The sequence below is a fragment of the Zootoca vivipara genome, chromosome 3 (assembly GCF_965207765.1).
Source record: "Zootoca vivipara chromosome 3, rZooViv2.hap1.1, whole genome shotgun sequence".
NCBI lineage: Eukaryota > Metazoa > Chordata > Lepidosauria > Squamata > Lacertidae > Zootoca > Zootoca vivipara.
The window spans coordinates 88,446,073-88,466,811 of NC_142586.1; positions in this window are offsets into that span (position 1 = coordinate 88,446,073).

Here is a 20,739-nt window from a genome sequence, read left to right on the forward strand (position 1 = left end):
AGGCCAAAACACTGCTCCTTAAAAACTGGGCAGGCGCTTATTTCCCCAGATGAACAGCTCAACCCTAAACATGCACATTCAGAAGAAAATTACAGAGTTACAATGAGTTTCCCCTGCAAGTTTGTTGAAGATTTCACTCACAAACTAATCTTCCCACACCCTCTTACAGCTACACAGTGGCATGACTTCTGTTTTATCTATCTGTCTTAATTTTTTTAAAAAAATCAACTTATAGTGTAGTGCCAGCCGAGAACCTGGATGACCAGGGTTCAAATCTCCACCTAGCCATGAAGCTCACTTGGTGAATTTGGGCCAGTCACTGCCTCTCAGCCTGACGCACCGCACAGGGTTGTTGTGGGGGTTAAACGAGGAAAGGAAGAACCCGTGCTGGAACTCACCATGATGAGTTCCATGATCAGGTGGGCAATGGTGCCCACCTGAGAGGTGCTGGATCTGAGTTCTGCCAAGTTCTGGCAGAACACCCCCCCCCCCCCGGGAAGAACCATGTACGCCACCCTGAGCTTGGAGAAAAAATATGGAATATAAATGCAATAAATAAATGTAACCAGCCAAGGAACAATCTATTCTACCAGCTTACGTTTTATTAAGGACTTTTTTGAACAGTTTCCTGTGCCTACTCACACTGTGAGAAGGGATATACTCGTATATATTTCAGAATTTTGTTTCTAACTGCAGCTATTAAGAACCCTGCAGGCGGAATCTCGCTTCACATTCTACTTTTCTAAATAGATCACATGCCAAGCAGCTGACCCTGGAGGAAACTTAATTATTGTTTCTAGTCATTCTCTGATTCATAATTGTCAAGCTTCCTGAGGAAATAATTATAAGTGTAGTGTTGTGGTTAGACTGTTAGATTAAACCTGAGGGGACTCCACACGGCTAAGATATTTTGTTGCCTGAAGTAACACCACCCTGCTAGAGCCAACACTTAAAAGTCTTGCTAGAGCAGGCATCCCCAAACTTCGGCCCTCCAGATGTTTTGGACTACAATTCTCATCTTCAATTCCCATCTACAATTCCCATCTTCCCCAACCACTGGTCCTGTTAGCTAGGGATCATGGGACTTGTAGGCCAAAACATCTGGAGGGCCGCAGTTTGGGGATGCCTGTGCTAGAGTATTTGGACACCAGTTCCTGCTTCCATCTACATGCTGCCTCTCCCGCCCCCTGGTTCCATATGAACATATTTATTATAGGACTTTTTCTAAGTCTTCAACGCATTAAAAATATTATGTCAGTGTATAATATGATGAGTGGCTCTAGGATCTAGTAAAAAAAAACACCTACTTTGAAGTGAAATTGTATTCCTGGGAAGCCCATTGAATTCAACCCCCTATCCTCATACAGAATAGTCCACACAATAAAGCTGTATTTAAAAAATACATTTTTATTACATAGGATTTTGGCCTACTTGGAAATGTGTTATAATTGGGTTTTGTTGTTGTTGTTGTTTTACCTGCCTTTGTTTTATTACTCTCAATTTCATTGCCATTTTATTGTATTGTATTATGCTGGAGTGCCTGGCGTGCTATGGAGTGCCTGGCGTGCTATGGTCCATGGGGTCACGAAGAGTCGGACACGACTAAACGACTAAACAACAACAACATTATGCTGTCTTTGTAATGTTGCTGTTAGCCACCTTCAATACCATTCAGTGGAAAGGTGGCTCGCAAATGTAACAAATGAATAACTCCCTTTTGCTGACAAAACAAAATAAAAAATCCTTCCAGAAGGATTATTTTTATTTCTATTTTGTTTTGACTGCGTCAGACCAACCCGGCTACCTACCTGTCCCTTTTGCTGACTTTTATTGGGAAAAGGGGAGTGGGAGGCCAACCTTATTGATTTTCCTTGATCTCACAGTATTTGGTGTCATTGACTACAGTGTCCTTCTAGACTGCATTGCAAGCTTCCTTTCTTATCTGCAGGACCAATACCAGAGAGTTGCGCAGGGGGGCTCCTTGTTCATGTCCTTGTTGCTCAGCCCCATGGTATTTCTACTAGGGGGTTCTGCAAGGCAACATCATGTCTCTAATGTTCTTTAATACCTATATGAAATTGTTGGGAGCTGGGGATTTGGTGTCCAGTATCACCCATCGCGGGTGGCGCTGTGGGTTAAACCACTGAGCCTAGGGCTTGCCGATCAGAAGGTCGGCGGTTTGAATCCCCATGACGGGGTGAGCTCCTGTTGTTTGGTCCCAGCTCCTGCCAACCTAGCAGTTCGAAAGCACGTCAAAGTGCAAGTAGATAAATAGGTACCGCTACAGCGGGAAGGTAAACGGCATTTCCGTGTGCTGCTCTGGTTCACCAGAAGCGGCTTTGTCATGCTGGCCACATGACCTTGCAGCTGTACGCCGGCTCCCTCGGCCAATAACACAAGATGAGTGCCGCAACCCCAGAGTCGGTCACGACTAGACCTAATGGTCAGGAGTCCCTTTACCTTTACCACCCATATGAACGTGACGCCCAACTCCATCTTTCAGTTCTATTCTAAATCAGAAGCGCCATTCATAAGTAGGGTCAGGCCAATAAATGGAGACTGTATCCTGACGAAACAGAGGTTCTGTTGCAAAATGGTTCCTAGGTGTGCTTAGCATCTCACCATAAGGGGATAACAATTGCAGAAAGGATTCTGTGTGTGTTCTCAGCACTTGGTACTGAATCTTAGGAAGGTCTGAAGTAGAGCCAGTGTGTATGGAGACATTGGGAGCATGTTTTGCAAAAGCACCTTTCACCTCTGCTTCAATCCCTTGTAAGTTCACCCTGGCTGCCTCATGAGGTCTAGAGACTTGTAGAAATCCACAGAAGTGTATAAAATAACTTACATGCTCTTCATTTTTGCTCAGGTTCTGTAAACGTAGGCAAGCAAATGCTGAGTTCTGAAACAGAATAATTCTATTGCTTTAATGGGATTACTTCTGTACTGAAAATCAACCACAAATAAACTTACATGTTTTGGTGCATCATAGCTGGAGTGCTCCACATTTCGGCAGGTTTACATTGATTTATGTAAAAAGCATACAGCCCTTTATTAAAATTCTTTATGCCAGTCAGGAAAACACACACACACACACACACACACACACACACACACACACACACACACACAATATATTGTCGGCAAGTATGCTGGAGCACTGTATCTAAAAATAGATGTTTATAACAGAAAAAGCAAATCTCCTGCATTAAAAATAAATTATACAAAGCACCGTTTTGTATACAGTATATTGTTTTAGTTTTGACAGGGTCTAATGCTTGCCATGTTTATGTCTTCACATAATTCCGAGGATTTCAGAGAGGCTAGGGTGCTAAGAGGCAGGATACAAAGGAAACAGGGAGCCAAGGACATTAAAACATTATTGGTGTTCTTGTGTTTTATGGGTATTTATGGTCTGACTTTATGATAAACTTTATGAAAGTGTGGATTATAAATATTTAAATTAACAAAAAGCTGAGGGAAAGGGCACAGAAAGACCCTCAGTGGTGGATTGCTTGCAAGTAAGAAGGCAAGCTGAGAGCTGACTGAGGTTGGTGGGGCAGTGCCCTATTTTCCCCAATAGACTAGTCTCCACAGAGTCTCTGAAAGGCATACAAGACTGAAATATAGATTGAGCTTCTCCCCAAGGGAGGCCCTTTTACTTTCTCTACCATTTGAAGGTTTTGCACACCTTCTAGCAAGATTTGAAAACCCCAATGAGTTTGTTACAGGGGATTTCTCGGCAAGTGTGCCTTCTGCATCTATTTCTGATTTGAGTATTGCAGTCATTTCCCCTTCTAGGACCGAGAAGTATTGTGCTGAGGGAAAGCTTCATATCCTTGACCACCATGTTATTTACTTCCATTACATTTGCAACCTTCTGTCCCTTTTAGCGACTGTAAACTAAAAGTCAAAGCAATTCATGATATGGCAAGCATTTGGATTTGCTTAGCTAACCTTTCTAAGGTGTGTAGAAAAACTCATCTTGCTCTGTTTTAAAACTGGAACATGGATCAAGTCCTTTTGTTGACTTTCTGTGTGAAACTGGGCCAGGTTTACAGGGGCAGATTAAGACCTTTCTAGGACTCTTAATAAAATAGGCACCAGCTACCACTTGTTTAATGAACTCACGGTCTAGAAGCTTGTTCTAGAGCAGGAGTTGAGTTTCATAGCTAAACTTCAGTGGAAAGTCCACACAATGGCTTCCTTGTTGAGGCTTTATAATCTGTTGACATCCCTCTTCAGGCGTTCAAAGTGATGTGCGATAGGAGCAGCACAAGCCCAGCCCCCAGTGTCCTCATCCCCACAGGAGAGCTTCTCAAATTGAGCACCAAGAACTGAAGGGGGCTTCCAACCCTGTTCAGGTGGGTACAGATCAAAGCTTCAAGAGACCAGGGCTCCCAGTCACATGAAGGCAAAGTGTGCTCATCTGAATGCACTGAAAGAACCCTTTCAGACCTTCCTGCCTAATGTGGGAAAGTCAGGGCATTGCTCTTGGACAGGAATGTATTGCCTGAATGCCCAAACAGGGCCTTAATCAAGTGTGCTGTAATGTGGGAACTCTCGTACACGTGCACTGATCTTTGAATAATCCTGGCTCTCGAGCTTTGTTAATTTGCTGGTGATGTACAATCCTGGATCCCTGAACTTTATTCACTGGTGGCCTTCTTTCGTTTCTGTGTGTGTTACTGTAACTTTGCAAACCTCTAAATCTGGGATGGGGAACCTCTGAGGCTCCAGTTGTTGCTGGACTACAAATTCCACAATCCCTCACAATTAGCCACGCTGGATGAAGCTGGTGGGAGTTGCAGTCCAACAAATTCCAAAGGGCCACAGGTTCCCACACTGCTGTACTAAATGAATGAGATTTCCTCTCAAAACGAAGTCAATCCTAAATGGGAGAGAATTCAGAGACTTTCACACATACATGCACACACACACACACACACATTTATTTTAAATCTCTTATGCATCAGAAAAAGGAGTCCACAGTTCCCTGGAACTTTCCCTGTGAACCTCTAATCCTTCCTAAGGCTTTCTGGGATTGCCTTTCCATCCCTGAAGATGCAGTGAGCCTGTTTTGTTTGCAGAGGGAGAATGATGAATCCTCTCCTTTGAATGTAGGGAAATATCTTTGCTGTTGACAGTTGCAGCTGCCAGACATTGCCATTGTGCCACTAAGGGCTTCCCCAAGCAATGCGTAATGAGGGCAGAGGCCCTGAGACTTGGCATTTTGCAGTCCTGCTTCTGTGAGCAATTACAACAGCCCTGTATTATTATTCAGACTGTACCTACGGTACTAAGTATCTTTAATCAATCATGCAGATGCAGCAGTTGCTTTTACAAGGAAACTGTTCACTGTACACGGCTATACAACTTCAGATTGGGGTGGGGGATGCCTAACCGGTGGAAACTAATTTGAATTAAAGCTATCTATTTATTGGTGTGTATGTAAATCCTCTGTCTGACTTTTTGAGCAGCACAGCTAAAAAGAAGAACACACTGGGAGACGTGTTTGCAGCATTGCAGGCTGCTGTGTTTTGCTTTCCATTAGCTCTGGGTTTTACTAGGAGTTGCCTAACAGAAACAAATTATGATGGAAGCTGCCACATTTCATAGATAAGAGATCTGACCAATACTGTATTGCAAGTAAAACATCCAGTCAAAGGAGATGGATATGGGCTTCCATTACAGAGGAACTCATGAGAATGAAGAATCAGAAGAGCATGACATTGAATAGAGATTTGAACCCTGATCCCCCAGGTCCTAAATCTGACACTCTAACCCAGGCATCCCCAAACTGCGGCCATCCAGATGTTTTGGCCTACAACTCCTGTGATCCCTAGCTAACAGGACCAGTGGTTGGGGAATATGGGAATTGTAGTCCAAAACATCTGGAGGGCCGAAGTTTGGGGATGCCTGCTCTAACCACTACACCACACTGGCTTCCTAGAGTCCTTCTGATATGGGGCAGCTCTATAAATTAAGTAGGTAAATCAATACGGGGGATGAAAATGTCACTTAAAGATGGATCTGAAATATTTTTCTTGATGGTTGAATTTGTTTCATTATGAATTGTGTCATTTGATGTTTTAATGTGTTGTAAACAACTTTGAATTTTTTTTCCTTTAAAATATAAAGTGGTATAAAAATGCAATGAATAATGATGATGATGATGATAGAATCCCTCCCAGTTTGCATATTGTATACAATGAGAGGTGAACAGAATCATTTCTGTGTCTCTTATGGCGGGATAAAAGCTCACTATAATATTAGTGTTTATTTTCTATTGTTTCTTCTTCTTCTTCTTCTTCTTCTTCTTCTTCTTCTTCTTCTTCTTCTTCTTCTTCTTCTTCTTCTTCTTCCTCTTCCTCTTCTTCTTCCTCCTCCTCCTCCTCCTCCTCCTTTAATGATATTTGTGTAATCTCCCTGACATATGTAAAAGGCAACAAATTAATCAATTGATTAGTCGGCATTATACCCCACTTTTTAAAAAACCACGTCTGGGTCTCAAAAAAGCTTGCAAGATAATATATAAATTAAAACTACCTGAAAACATATCACCCGTATATGACTCTCCTCCCTCAACTGTTCAGGATGCTACCAGGAGGATGGAAGTGGATGGTCAGAGCTCCCACAATTCATACCATTTATAGTCAGCACAATACATTACTCATTGCTGGCTGCACAAGTTGGTTCTCAGAAAGAGAGAGAAGAGAGAGCAACTTGTACAATTACAGTCTGTCTGAACAGGAGGAATAGCATCTGCCCCTGCTTCTCTCTTTGGATATGAGGGAAGCAAAGGGTGAGTGGGTGGGGTAGAGGGGGGTGGGTCAGGATTATTGTTGTGCCCAGCAGAGTGGTAACCAAAGCAACTGCCTCAAGTACTCGGCAGCAATCCCAGTATTGTCAAGAAAAAGAAGACCTAACTCTGCCTCTTGAAAGGAAATTACGCAAATTCTTTTAATAATAATCATAATAACAATCTTGTATTATTTTCTTTCCTATTGGTAAGAATGCTTTGTTCCACTATAATAAGGGCAGTATAAGAACAGCAAGCAATAACATTGGCCTCATCTTATTCCCAGAAACTGTTGATGCAAACATGTACGTATATTTTCTAAGGTATGCGGGTGGCACTGTGGTCTAAACCACTGAGTCTCTTGGGCTTGTCGGTCGGAAAGTCGGCAATTTGAATCCCGTTGCGCCAGAAGCGGTTTAGTCCTGCTGGCCACATGACCCGGAAAGCTGTCTGTGGACAAACACCGTCTCCCTCGACCTGAAAGCAAGAGGAGCGCCACACCCCATAGTCGCCTTTGACTGGACTTAGCCGTCCAGGGGTCCTTTACATTTTACCTTTGCCTTACATATATTTTCTCAGCCATTTACCCAAGTTTCCACTTACAGACCCTCAAAGTTTCCCTATTTTCCAGGGACAAACCCAGATTTACAGAAGTCTGCCCAGTTTCCGATTTGATCCCAGAATGTCCCGCTTTTCCTTAGGATGTTTTACATTTTCATTGGGGAAATGTTGGAGGGTACGGAGTGATGCACCCCACCCTCTGAGCCAAAGAGCTAAGTAACTATACAACCTTTAGAAGATATCTGTATAGGGAAGTTTTTTAATGTTTAATACTTTATTGTGTTTTTATTTATGTTGGAAATCGCCCAGAGTGGTTTGCGGCAATTGGGACATGACATAAATAATAAAAGTGTTGTTGTTGTTGTTCTTGTTGTCATCATCATTATGGAATAAGACTCCCTATTTTCATCAGGGAAATGTTGGAGGGTATGCCTTTACCCTAAATAATAATAATAATAAATTAAAAGCCAAACAAATCCATAATTATAAATGCTTGACAATCAAATTGTCCTTTTGAAGGTGGGATTTTCTTGTTGATGAAGTAAAGGAAACCACCAGAGGGAGCTAAGTTTAAAAAAAAGGCTCAGTTTCTGCTTTAGGCCTAACTGAGCCTTGCCACTGCATCAAAACCCAAACTTGGAGAAAAAATGGAGGAGCAGAGCAGCATGATAGACCTACCCGTATCAGTGTGTGTGTTTTTCAAGGTTTTTTTTTTTAATGGAGGGGAAGAACCTGCTTTGCTTCGCCCCATGTGTTGTTATAATTGGTTCTGCTCAATTTATTTTTATTATGTTGTGTTTTGCCTACCGATTTCCTTTTCAAAACTTCCAGAGTAGATAATCATTTTATGGTAACCATGTGCTGGTCAGGAAGCAAATTCTATTCGTTACTGTCATTCTTTGTTAATCGTAAGGATCCCCACAAATAGGAAGTGGAGGGAGGGGGGGATCTCTTTCATAGCTACAGCTGCCATCTTTGATGGAATACACAGAACCTGAACTCATTCATGCACCCTTCTGAAAACTGCAAAGTCATATACTGTACTTTGGTTAGTCCTGGCCAAATTCTGTATGCTAACATGGGCTTCAAGAGTCAAGTGAAATCATCACAAACAAATGTACTTACTGTATATTACAGATACGGGTTTTGTTTTCTCTTTCCTGATTATATTGCTTGGTTGTGACCATTTTTCTTGCATTATACCTATTTAAAGCTGAAATAAAAATATTTACACACACACACACAAAATAAATAAATGGTCAAGTGAAACTTGACAGCTGCTGCAAGACAGGCACTGAACCGAGTTTGGACTGGCAGTTTTTGCATCTGTTTGTAACTGGCTTTGCCATGCAGTTTTTTCTGTGGAAATGTCAGATTCCTAAAACAGAAGGAAGTAAAGCTACGGGAGGAGAAATGAAGCCACGTTTTTCAGGAGCAGCCCTCTGTTCTTATTTATTTTATTTTATTTCATTTATGAATGACTTCCTCGAGCTATTTAACAGTAAATCCATTGATTAAAAAACATATATTAAAACCAATTTCAAACCTGATACAGGTTGCTTTCTTGTTAACAGCAGCATTTGGAAGACATTCAGTACATTCTGCCCACCTTCCATGGCATTTCTAACGGTGGCACCTCTCTAGCAAAAAACAAACCCCCTTTCCATTAAAGGTTTGGAAAGAGAAGGGTACACATTGTTCTCCCTCCCCAGTGAGTCTGTCCAGGATCATACTGCCCTTCTGAGATGCTTCGTTCCCTGTGCATGATTCCCTCCCTTGCTTGCTTGCTCTTGATCAGCAGATCCAGCTCAGCTTTGGATGCTAGTAGATGTGGGAGGATCTTGTTCATTAAGAATAATGAAAAGGAGAAAATGTCATGCAATTGGCAGGATCTGTACAATTCCCACCCCCTCAAATAAAACTCCCATAAAGTCAAACCCCTAAACCGACTCCAACTTTCCTTCTCCTTGTCCAGTTATTCATCTTCAGGCAGCATTTTGTAGCCATCCTTTAAAGGACTGGTTTTAACAGTGATTCCTGTTCTCTGGTTATGGGGTGTAAGTCTTGGAACCTATAGCTGTACTTTGTAGATCTGGTTGGCAGCACAATGAAGACATTTGGAGATGTTAGTAGTGCTGTGCTGCCTACAAAAAGGTGGAGAAATTGACTGGAAATGTGTCCTTTGGGAATGTCCTTTCTCTTAAAATTATTATTCTATTCTACTTTTCTAGAATGCTATTTTTCATATATATATATATATATATATATATATATATATATATATATATATAGTGTTGGAGCTCACCATGAATTTGTCCTTTGTCCTTTTATAATGGCCATGTTGCCCACCTGAGAGGTCTGGAAAGTTCTGGTTGAAAAAATGCCCTAGATGTAAGCCCCATTGATAGGTTCCCCACATCTCCTTCAAGTACAAACATAAAAGTTATAATTTCTTTCTAGGAAGCTCTTCCTTAGGATCTTATAGGATCTTATTGTCTTCCATTGCAAAGCATTCTTCATAAGAGCTTCTTGACTGTTACTCCGAAACCCTTAAAGTGATCCTGAGAGAGGCCTCAAAATTAAATGGGGTTCTAATCGAAATGTAAAAAAAAGGATGGTAATGACTTGTCTATGGACATTTTAACAAACCATAGAAGGACAAGTCATTTTTATACTTGGTGGTTTCTTTCCAATAGAATCAAGGGGAATTCCACTGGTGAATGGAATTTGTTTATTGCAGAACATACTACTGGGAAATGCAATGTGTACGTGTGTGTTTGGTATCCCATGAGAACTATATACAAAAGCAAATGTAGATGTGAGTTTAAAGGGGCAAGCCTCTTATTTTCTTGGCATTTTACTGCCCACACAGCCCAAATCGTGTGTGGTTTGTTGTTGTTTCTTTACTGAATGAGAAGTCTACAAAATTGACTGTCCTGGCATTCAAGGCAGCTGACTATTAAAAATGCTAAAACTAAACATCAAGGTTGGAAAAAGCAATGTTATGAAATGACACACCAGTCACAGGTGATTTGTGGTCTTCAGAAATTGATGGCATGAGCTCTCATGTTCTAGTTTGCTGGTTCATTACCATGGATGGTCAGATCAATTAGGTTCGAATCATTGGTTTGAATCATATGACAATTAATTGTAGCGCTGGAATAATGTCACTCTGCTTCCCCCTTTCCAAGTAATGCAAGTTCTATTGACTAAATGGGATTCAAAAGTGACGACTGAGTTATAAACAGAAGTATTTTGGGGGAAAAAAGAATAATTAGAATAGAAAATATTTTCTGAAGGATACGAGCAAACCTGCACGCAACGTGAAAAAGCTGTGCTTAGCAAAATGTTGTTGTTGAAATTAAAGTATTCCACCCGCCCTCGCTTGCTTTGAGCCAAATTCTCTAGCCATGACAGTCCCTGGATAACGTGGATTCTGAGTATGGGATATCAGTTGTGTGGTGACTTGGAGAGGTGTTCATCAAATGTACATAAACTTTTAGCAGTGGACAGTCATCCTTCATTCGTCTCAATCCAATTTCTTTGAAGTATTTTCTAAATCTCCCTGCTCCTAATCCTGGGTAGGAAATTAAATTGAGTGTTTGCCTGACATCAACATATTGAGATTTAGCTCCTGAAGTAATTAATTTGCTGCCCATATCACTTTGAGGATCAAGTCAGAACTGGCTCAGGAAACCACATGGTTTGGGAGTCACCTGTTTCTCCTCATATCACCTCTAAATCCTAACTACTACTAGACAGTCTATTAAGGCTGCAACCCTATGGAAACCTGAGACACTTACCTATACACACTTACTTCTCAGTAGATGTATATAGGACTGCACTGAAAAATGTTGGGCCAACTAGCCCTGAAGAGTAAAAACTCTGGCCCACCTGTGGGTGAAACCGTGATTCTCAAGATGAATTTTTCGCGAAATGAATTCGTCTTGCGAGTCACCATCAGATCACAAGACGCATTCGTCTTGCGAAAAATTAGTCTTGCAGGGCATTCATCTTGCGAGGTACCACTGTAACTTTAATCCAGGTCTAGGCTGCCCAGCATTTGGAATGATGGTGGAGGCTGCAGACAAATTCATGCAATTCATGCTGAGCAGCTTCTACTGATAAACCAAACAACATGTAGTCTGGTTAATATACACACTGACCTGGGAAAAATTGCAACAAAAGCACTATAAATGTCATTTTGATGAGAATTGGGTGTAGAATAACATATAAAAAAATTAGACAAAATTAGCTGACAGGAACACTGAGAAATCGTGATTTCAAAATGGCCAACCTGCTGTATTTATTTTATTGTATTTTGATTAGTTTTCTAAACTTGATTGTGTATATCCTATGTTTTTCAATTGTTACCAAACGTCAGGGAAAATAATACAAAGTTGTCATTGATCTAGTTATTAGGCTAAATAATTTCTGTATTTAAATGTTTGCTAAAAACTCTCATCTCTACCTGGAGATGCTGGGGATTGAACCTTTTCCGTAGGGCTGCCATGCACCTGGAATTTCCTGGACATAGTCAGGATTCATCCGTCAAGAATGGCCTCCGGTGGAATTTTCGAAAAGTGGCTAAAATGTCCAGGAAAACCTGGTCGTATGGCAGCCCATATCGGAGGTGTTGATTTTGGGGCAATAGGCAATATGGCAACTGTACTTTTGTGTACAAAGCAGATTCTCTGTTGCCAATATTTTTTTTTCTAGTTCAGAAGGTGAGGGACCTGTGGCCCTACAGACATTGTTGGTTTACAACCCCTAGCATTGGTATTGGTCATGCTGGCTGGGGTTGGTGTATAACAGGCATCCCCAAACTGCGGCCCTCCAGATGTTTTGGCCTACAACTCCCATGATCCCTCGCTAACAGGACCAGTGGTCGGGGAAATTGGGAATTGTAGACCAAAACATTTGGAGGGCCGAAGTTTGGGGGTGCCTGGTGTATAACTTCCATTTGGTTTCCCCTTCTTTAGTGCTTCATAGAGAGACACTGAGCTTTCTCTAAAGACGTAATCACTCAGAACCATCGCTTGACATTTAAGAGCTGGTGCCTTGCCATGAAAACTGCAATGCACACAGTAATAATTTCAGAAGAGAGGCCCGCTGGCTTTTGTAATATGTTGCATGGCAATAAGAAGCACCGGACTGTATACAGATCATAAATAAACTGTTGTCCAGCAACCTCATTTAAGGCTCTTTTCATAACTCTGTTGCTTTAGTTTTCAAGATTAATGATAACTCCAACCTATCAACTTATTAACATCTGCTGCACATTTTCAAAGCAACAAATTAGAAGCTTGAGATAAAGTTCTTTCATGTTCTAAGCATTCTATTAAATCTTTAGTGCACATGTCCTGAGGTTTGGGTTCTGAGGCGTATGACATTTCCACCTTCCCCTTTTCAGTTCTAAAATTATAAAGTGGTTCCTCCCAAAGCCCAGAATACCTCCCTATTTTTCTAAAGTTTAAGCCACTCATCATGGAATGGAAACTTTTACAGCATTTGCTGTAACTTCCTGCTCATCTCATCCCTATAAAGGTGCTGTGGATTATCTCAACAATGTCACAAAACGTACACCTATTATGGGTTACGAAAACAGAGACAAAGAAAAAATAGTGCCAAGAATACAGGGAGAAAAGGAAAATTACCTTCTATGTCACATTTCAGAAAACAAAAGAACTTTTACTGCTGTAATAAAAATGATTTAAAGCAAACACAAAGCTGTCCAATTATGGTTATGTAATTACAGTCTAGTGGAATAAGTGTGCCAGGTTAACAAGGGGAATCTTTCCAGCCATTCTTAATTGTGAATTTAAAGACCTGTTGCCTCTTCGTCTTCCTAAAATCAGTTGGGTACGTCCTGATGCGAAGCTTAAGTCGCCACTGATTTCACTTGTGCCTTTGAGAAACAGCCTGCACTCTCCCATTCAGAGAGTGCTTCCAGGTGGGAGTTTCCTGTGGAATCGGTGCATTTGGGGCTGGGTACACAAAACATTCTTGTCATCAAAATGTCAGCGTATACTTTTTAAACATTTTATCTGAATTTCTCCTTCCTGCGGAAAAATCTGATTAGTTAAAAGAACATATCTACACCATCATTGGTGTGGAAGCTTGTTAATGCATTTTCCTGGTATAGTGGTACCTTGGTTGTTGAACTTAATCCATTCAGGGAGTCTCTTCGACTTCCGGAACCGTTGGAAAATCAAGGCGCGGCTTCTGATGGCTGCAGGAGCTTCCTGCACTCAATTGGAAGCTGTGGAAGCCACGTCAGAAGTTTGGCTTCCAAAGAACGTCCGAAAACCACAACACTTATCTCCGGGTTTTAGATGTTCAGAAGCCAAAACGTACGAGTACCAAGGCGTTTGAGAACCAAGGTAAGATTATACACCATTTTCCATGTGGAATTCTCCCCACAGAGTCTGGCACCTTCATTATACAGCTTCTGGTGAATGCTGAAGATGCGCCTCTTTACCTTGGCTTTTGAGATGAGAGCCGCATATTTTTAGGACCCACTTTATTTCTGTGATTTAAACTGTTTTTAATATTGTGTTTTAATGTTATAACCCACCCTGGGTTGGCATCCATCTGTCTCGGGAGACAATGAAGGAGTGCGTCTTTGGGGGCGAGGTCAAGCTGTTGGACAGTTGCAGCACCTGCTGTGGCCGTAGAGACCAATGCAGGAGAGCTATGTTTTGTTGCAGCTGGGGCAGATGAAGGCGTCCAGTTGTGCTGCTGCAAATGCACCATGGCGTTTCTTCTCTCTGCTCTCCTTGCAGCAGTCATTCCTCCTCTGCTCACTGCTGTGGACACACAGCCTGACTGCGTGCTTCAGCCATTGCGTTCATCTGCAAGGGATTCCCACACAGCGGAGTTGATGTTGCCAGGCTTCATGTCATGTTTGCAGACATCTTTGTAACACAGATTTGATCTGCCAATTGGCCTGGTGCCAGTAGGCAACCCACTGTAGAGGACTTCCTTGGGGATCCTGCTGGCTTCCATTATGTGGGCATGACCAAGCCAGCGTAGATGTCACTGAGTCAGGAGTGTGAACATGCTGGACCTTAGAATAAAGGATGGGTAAATATTATGTTTAAGATTATGATTATTGCATGTGGAGATGTTTTGGTGGGTGATTTCTATTGCCACACCCCTACTTCTGTTTCCTCCCCACCTGAGCAGAAACATGCCCATTTGTTTCCAGCACCCCCCCACCCACTAAATTAAAGACTATTTCCACCAATTGTCACTTGCTGAAGGCACATCAAAACTTCAGTAACCAAGTATGAGGCAGCTATTCTCTCAAAATCTCTGCACACTAAATATGGGGGATAATCTCAGAGATTGTAATCACATCAAACTTTTTGAAAAAATAATACAGTACAGAGGTATTGAAGTATACTGCTTTCATAATTTTGGTATTTTGTTGCTGCTGCATTTGGGGTGGAGATTGTGGTCGTGTTGTTAATGGCTATAGGGACCTATTGAACATTAGTAAGTTGCTGGGATATTGCCACCCACTACCACCTAATAATAATAATAATAATAATAATAATAATAATAATAATAATAATATATTTATACCGTGCGCATCTTGCTGGGTTTCCTCAGCCACTCTGGGCGGTTTCCAACAGAAAAATAAAATACAATGATCTATTAAACATTAAAAGCCTCCCTAAACAAAGCCTCCCTAAATAAAAGAGCCAATTGATACAGCTAAATATGATGCTTTTGCAAGAGCGCATAGTTCATTTCTTAAAAAACCAAATAGAAACTGATATTATTCCCTCCCACATCAAATGTACAAACCTTCATTTTGCCAATTGTGCAGCATAGTAACTGAGATCTGGTCACATTTTGCTCTGGTGACATTTTTCTTAAAAGATGCATGCACACACAGGTACAGAAATATCTGTGCACGCTGCATGTTGGTGTGGACTGCAAATGATGGAATAGCAACAAATATTCTAGCCATATTCACAAATGCACAATCCGTCAAAGTCAAGCACTTTTTAAGTCCCACTGATTTCAATGCAACTTAACTGCACCTGTTTAAATCACAACTTAAAAAGCAGGTACTGCTGAGAGCAACTGGACATATTAATGAGTGTGTGATCACAGCCATTAGTAATGAGGAATAAAAAATACTGATTCATTACATGCAATCCACATGTTGAAATAGGCTTCCATAGCTACGTCTTCTGGAGCAGGTGTGCAAAAGCCTCCTGCATGAGGATGGAGGGCTACATCCAGGAACTGACCTGTGCTTGTCTTCCGTCCGTCATGGGGATTCCCACATGGCAGCCTCTGCACTTGTTTGCACGCCAGGCAGTCTGAACTGTGGGCGTGGCAACATGTGCACAGTTTTTCGCTTTGTTCGCTACTGCTCCCTTGTTTTATCGATTGGCACAGATAGGCTTTCTCACCATCTGATTAAACTGTTGCCAAACGATAGAAAGTTCAAGCTAAGGGACAGATTAGATGCCCTGGCAGTAAACCTGCATGTTCAAACGTGGTACAATTCCAGTCATGTAGAAAGAAGTGCTGGAGTGTCGGTTTGAGCAGCAGAGGGATGTGCAAGCAGCGACAGGTTCTTTTAGACACATGTAGAAAACCACAGATGAAACAGCAATGTGATAAAGTAAGGTATATTGTTATTCAGCCCTGGGTTTTGTCATAACATCTTTGGCTGCAATCCTACGTATACTGTTGTGGGAGAAAACAGTGGGGCTTCTTGAGTGATTATCCTTAGAACTGTGCCGTTAAAGCAGTGAATGTGTGCTTTTATATGTAATATTAGGACTACTTGAAGTTGAAAGATAGTCCCGGGACTATCCCTGCTGAAACTATATATGTCTGGGTTTGAGCAGTCAGTCCTTGGATTGCATGTGAGCCAGGTGTCCTCTGCCTTCAGTTCCATGATGAAAGAAAGGTGGGATTTAAATGCAGGAAAACAAATGGTTTTATTTACAATCATTGGTAGCTCACCCTCCCTAGATAGTTCAGGCAGGGTAGGTAACAGCTATAATACAAGAATGTGATGGGTAGCTCAAAGCGTGCCAAGGAACGTCTGCTTGGCAGTTGTCTGCGCTCCTGCTTGGTTGCTCTGACACACTGCAATAGGGGTGCACAACATCTTAACAAAGGAATGGCTGGTTTGGGTGGAGAATGAATCTGTGTTTGTCTGCATTTTAATGAGAAGCACCCTAATTTGCACTTCTGAACCAGAACACGAAGTGGAACACAACTATCTTTTGAAATTTACTCTTTTCTGAATTTTGCAAAGCAGTTCTTCAGCTAGACAATATGCATAGATAAGGCATTTATTAGTGTGAAATTTGCACTTAGCACACACACACATCTTAGTGAAAACAACACACACAAAATTCCTTGGAATTTGTTTGTTTTTTTAAATGCCAATTGCTGCAGGAATTGGAGAACTGAATGTAAGATTGGAAGAATGAGACTCTAAGAGAAACCGAAATGGTCACATTCTTCCATCCCTAATGGCAGTGACCATTTCTTTCACTGCGGCCTCATATCACTAGGGAAATGTCAGCCATGTCAAGGAGCAATACATTACTGTGGGTTTGAACTTGGAGTCTGTTGTTGGCAATGCAGAGATCAGAGGTGCTGCGTTAATTTAGGCAAGTACCCTTGCCAGCCATGCCAATACCCTTTAAAATAGACAAAGCAGTAATTAAAGTAGAAAAATGCTACATACTTGACCCCAGCCAAGCCTAAACAAGAAGCTCTCAGAGTTATTCTTCAAAACGCTTGAGCGCAGACTTTGTTCCATGGGTGTGGGACGACAGCTTTGGATGTTACAAAAAAGCAGTGACAGAGCAAGTGTGAGTGATTTGCACTTCCTGTTTTCATGTTTCCAGTATAATGTGCTGTCTTTAGGTTATGTACTGTCAAGGGCTCCGCAGATCAGAGGGCACACGAAAAAAGAGAGGAACCAAAAATGGGAACAAAGCAACAGGATGCAATTAAGAAACCTATATGTTTATTTTTATATTTTCAACACAGCCTTCCTCCAATGAGTTTAAAGCATACAAGGTTCCCCCCTGCCTCTGCTCTCTTCACAGCTAATTGCCCTAATGCTTATTCTCCTTGTACCCTCCTTTTCACCCAGTCTCCTACATTACTTCTTCCCTCTATGCAGTACCTACATCTGCGAAACGGAAGCAAAATAAACCTAATTTGCTATAATTTCAGCCATCCATCATGAAGTCACTGACTGCACTGACAACAAGATTAAGAGGAATTGGGAGGATGTTGATTACTTTGAGCTTTGTGTTTCTGTACAACATATTTATTTTTTCATGCTGTCATTTCTAAATTATGGTGGTTTTTTTTAAAAAAAGTGTTGTGATTGTGACTGCTGTGATTCTTGAGTGCTGTCTTTTACTGCTGCAAGCTGTTTCACTGCATTTTATGACCTACTGTAAATGTAAATTACGTTGGAAACTTTGAGTTGAGGGGCATTATTTAAGTGTTTCCGTTAAATTATACTATAAACCACCCTGTGATCCTCAGATAAAGGGTGGTGTAGAAATTCAATAAATAAAAATAAAATCACAATGTACTATGGGATCAGAGCCATTCTGAAATTACTGGTCCCCAAACAGTGGCTTGATATCAGTAGTGTATCGCATTTTAGAAGAAAAAGTCATGCTAGATAGACATATCAACAACAATGAGTCACGTGGCAGTGCATATTTTGCGGCATTAGCTTTCAGAGGCTGCAGCCCTCTTTATCAAATGCATGACCCTGAGACCGCAGGCTGCTTATAGTCTTCCAGATTGTGCTTCTAGATTGGGGACAACAAATGAGTTGATCCTGAATGGAAACAAAATTTCAGCAGAAATTTTACCAAACAACAGCAGAATCTTGTGCATATCCAGTGGGACTTGCTTCCAGGTAAGTGTGTTTAGGATTGCAGACTAAGAAGAGTAATCTCAAGATATTTTGGTATCCAGTGCAGAAAATAGAAATGGAGTCCCCATAATGAATTGTATACATCTAGTTGTCAATCCTGGGTGTAGCCAGGATTATTGGGGAGGGGGCAGGACTTTGTTGGGGAGCAGACTTTTGTTGGGGGGGGGGAGAACTGATGTGATTGGTCGGTTAGTTAAGTATTTCTATTGTTTTACTGGATTGGGGGGGGGGAGCTGCCTCCATGTCCCCCCCTTGGCTATGCCCATGTTGTCAATAGCATAATTTGATATGCTTCCTATTTGCATCCTTTTTTTAAAAGGATAACATTAAAATGAATAGACAGGAATAATGCAGAAGAGTCAAATGTCTGTAGGGCCACGAGATACAACCAAATAAGTTTGTATTAATAACTAAAGCATGTTGTTTGGCATCCTTCAGCGGTGCGCAAAAGCTGTTGCAAGACAACTTCCATATTCTTATTTATTTATGAAGAGACGGTCATTTTTGTACAAAAATTTAAAAATTACACTGACCTAAGACTTACAATCTAAAAGACACAATACAAAAGGGAAAAGGTATGAGGAGGGAAGAGGAAAACAAGCAAACACAGGTACCAGAACTTAAGAGGACACAGTTCTAGGAGAAGAGGAGCTAAATCAGGTATCCCCAAACTGTGGCCCTCCAGATATTTTGGCCTACAACTCCCATGATTCCTAGCTAAGAGGACCTGTGGTCAGGGATGATGGGAATTATAGTCCAAAAAATCTGGAGGGCCGAAGTTTGGGGATGCCTGAGCTAAATGGTAGCTGGTCTGACTCATATTTCTCCTGTAACAGCAAAGTACTGTAGAGGCATTAATTGAAGGCAGTTGTAGCACCAGAAAAAGTACAGTACATCCTATTGGCTGTGACCAGTACTATTATTTCTAGAAAAAGAGGTGCTGGAACTCACCATGAACGCCTCTCTCATTCTCTTAGAATGGCAATGGCGCCTACCTGAGAGGTGCCGAAACCCACCTGAGTGGTGCTGGAACTGACTTATAGCAAGTTCTGGCTGAAAAAAAGAAGCCTTGGTTGTAACAGAGCTGATTTTTAGGTGTGCTTATGATTGCAGCCTTATTTCAATCTCCCGTTATTAATTCAATGATCATGTGTAGGTGAAAACCTTCTTTTCTTCATGTCCCTGTGGGGGTCCAGCAATGGGCGTCTGGGGTGGTGTGGAGGTTTAAGAAGCAACTTGACTTGATGGGACATTTGCACCCCTACCCCTTTGGACATGTTAAACTAGGGAATTTGCTGCTGCAAGAAGTCGAGAGGGCCACTTACTTGAATGACTCTAAAAGAGGGTTAGACAAATTAATGGAGGATAAGGCTACTCGTGGCAACTATTCAATATGACTATGCTGTACCTACACTTTTGGAGGCAGTATGCTTTTGAATACCAGTGTCTCTGGGAATCGCAGGTGCGGAGAGTGCTGTTGTGCTCAGGTCCTGGTTTTGGGCTGACCATAGGCACCTGGCTGACCACGGTGAGAATAATAATAATAATAATAATAATAATATATTATCTATACCCACCATCTGGTTGGGTTTCCCCAGCCACTCTGGGCTGCTCCCAACAGAATATTAAAAACACAATAAAACACCAAACATTTAAAAATTCCCTAAACAGGGCAGCTTTCAGATGTCTTCGAAAAGTCAGAGAGTTGTTTATTTCCTTGACATCTGATGGGAGGGCATTCCACAGGGCGGGTGCCACTACCGAGAAGGCCCTCTGCCTGGTTCCCTGTAACCTCACTTCTCAGTGAGGGAACTGCCAGAAGGCCCTCAGCGCTGGACCTCAGTGTCTGGGCAGAGTGATGGGGGTGGAGACGCTCCTTCAGGTATACAGGACCGAGGCCGTTTAGGGCTTTAAAGGTCAGCACCAACACTCTGAATTGTGTTTGGAAACTTACTGGGAGTCAATGTAGGTCTTTCAGGACCGGTCTTGGCAGCCACTCCCAGTCAGGATGCTGGGACTAGATGGGCCCTTGGCCAGATGCAGCAGGACTCTTCTTATACTTGGTCTGGTCCTGTGTACTGTATAAAAATATACTTCAGGCCTCAAGACTTGGGTTAATCTTGCCAGAGCACATTCCCAAAGGACCGTTTCCCCTTTTCAGTGAGCAAAGTCAAGGCCGCACCTCCCTGCACGAAATTAAGACTGAAAAAGGAAACGGGCTCCAGGGAGGGTTGGGGGGAAAGCAACTGCTCTTCCGGCATGCATGCACTGCACTCTCCTACGTGGGCACACATTGCATTATTATTATTGCCTTGCGGGTGGCTTTGAACGGAGACCCCCGGCTGCAAAGCTGCAGCAGCCCCAGCTTGGGATCTCGTTCTGCCAAAAGGAGTTGAAAAGGTTTTTAAATAGCTGCAGCAAGTTATAC